At 36.5% G+C, this 2,246-nt stretch overlaps 1 long non-coding RNA gene across 1 annotated transcript; it reads right to left on the bottom strand.

The window, feature by feature from the left end:
- Positions 1-1,280: 1,280 nt before the first annotated feature.
- Positions 1,281-1,775, bottom strand: LOC146839419 (uncharacterized). Its single transcript, XR_014980683.1, has 3 exons — positions 1,650-1,775; positions 1,447-1,533; positions 1,281-1,362 (listed from the first exon to the last, which is right to left on the bottom strand). It is a non-coding gene; the product is annotated as an uncharacterized LOC146839419 (long non-coding RNA).
- Between the last annotated feature and the right edge of the window lie 471 nt (positions 1,776-2,246).

Raw genomic sequence — 2,246 nt, 5'->3', positions numbered from 1 at the left:
TCTTTTTCCCATAGGATTGCATTGGTCTCTCACTGTAATGCACTTAGTGTGATCCTGAAACAAGGTTTCTCTGTCTGCATTTAAAAGCATTTCATGCACATGCAAAGTATTGTTTGACGCTATACAAACCTATTGATAGTAATATGAAAGCATTTGCCAAAAGTCTACTTACCTGTAACTGAGTTAAACTTGGTTTCTAGAAATAAAAGTAACTAAAGTAATATTTTTACAAACATTGGCCGTGAGTCAGTCATTGAGTTTGTGTTCCTGCCTTGTATGAGTATGTACCCCATATGCATTTACACCACTCTCTGTTAAGCCTAACTGCTCAGCCCAGCTACCACTAAATTGAGAGTAAGGTATTATCTACTTTATCCTCTGCCTACCTTTGGGGTGCCACTGGACTCTGTGCACACTACACCTCTTTTTGGAATAGTATGTACAGAGCCTGCTTCCTTGAATCCCAGGAGAGGGGGCTCTCACAACCAAAAGGGATGGAGCACCCAGTAACTATCAAGTTAAAAAAAGTTTTCCCTTTTGGGTAAATCGAATATTCAGTCACATATATCATTGCTATAAACCACACATCTCACACCAATGTTGATGATTGGGGCACTTATAAATCAACTACAGCCTCGTAAAGATATAAATCAGTTTTTAATCAATATTACAAATACATGAATATACACTGCACATATGAATTTGATCACATTAAAATGTGCTAAAGTTCATATACAATCAACAAAATCATTAAAAAACATATTAAAAAGGAGAATACGAAAAGAGACAATGCACTATGTCTTTTAAAGCGTTAATTTGGACATTTGTTTAGGTAGCATCAAGCATAGGTCTGAATTCCCTGTCTGTAACAATATGCTGACTTCTCCAAATTTAGTACTGTGTGTAAGTGGCGACGCGTTTCGATGGTATATTGACAATAAGAACCACCTTCTTCAGGACAATACTTTTTTCTCCTCAAATTAAAGGGTTGAATTCTATATTTGCCTATATAATGAAAATACAAAATTAAAAAACATATATAACTATATTCTCAAAGTAATAATACTTCATATATCCAGCAATTCACATATAACATTGATAATCTTTTTTTCCGTTTTTCTAAAAATTACAATACAGAAGCTTTTTTTTCCCCCCCCCGAAATATAAGGGCGACAATCATCCATTTATACCATGATTTTAAACAAAACCATACATTCCCATGACTCATACTGTCATTTAACCAATGCTTATCTTACAGGCTTATTAAATCTCAACGCTCACCGGTGCAACTGCACTCAGTTGGAGTATGTTCTTGCGAATCTTAATATCATGACATAAAGACCACGATAATGTTGGCCATGTCTGCAATGGCAAAGGATATCTGTTAGTTCTATCTCCACTTAAATATAATGGTGAAGCTTTTATATATATTCATTCAATAGGTACCTCATAGGTTAAATCCTTATTATATGGATATCAACAGATCAACGTCAACTTGAGGCACTTCCCCAGACTCTTGGCATCTAAATAAAACTTTCATTGTGAGAAAAAGAGGGATCATCGTAACGTTTAAACTGCGCATAATTTGTACTTATTTCTTAGATTACAATAAGCATTTTTTCAAAAGTGTAAAACGACATCATCCTCACCTGTGGATTATTAGTACCTGAAGCAACAATTGGGCTTGTTTTAAATCGGGCTTATTCTCCGATCGTGTAGCAACCATAAGTAGCAGGTGTCAATCAGTCCCTGTGTCCTCTATGGCGGGCTCACTTGCTCGTGGCTGTCGATAAATAATATAAGAAATGCCTGATCAGCCATGCCACTATCCTACAATATAAAGTATATTTTAATGTCGACTCGTAATTTAGAGTAAAAGGTGATCGTGCACCCTCATTATGTATTCAAGGTCCTGCCCTATGATATTTAATTCAGCATTTTCTCATGGCGCATACACAAAGCTAAATTTGTATGACAATAAATAACAAGCGGTAACCGAATATTCCGTAATCCTCGTCTCCACATACGAAGCATCTTAGCTGTCTATCTCAAAAGCGGATAGAAATTCTAACACAACTACTAAAAAGCTGTAACCGAATGCTCCGTAATCCTTGGTCTACACGTAAGCAGCGTCTTAACTATCTATCTCAGACGCGGATAGGGATTATAACACACCTCCCCCTTCTTTTTGCCTTACTTGTTTATCCAACGACACAGTTTCACCCAGAGTATTCACCGCGTCTTCA

This window comes from Triturus cristatus, chromosome 4_1 (assembly GCF_964204655.1).
Source record: "Triturus cristatus chromosome 4_1, aTriCri1.1, whole genome shotgun sequence".
In the NCBI taxonomy this organism is placed as follows: domain Eukaryota; kingdom Metazoa; phylum Chordata; class Amphibia; order Caudata; family Salamandridae; genus Triturus; species Triturus cristatus.
Note: the sequence above shows the minus strand (reverse complement) of the source record. Positions and strands in the feature narration are given on the sequence as shown.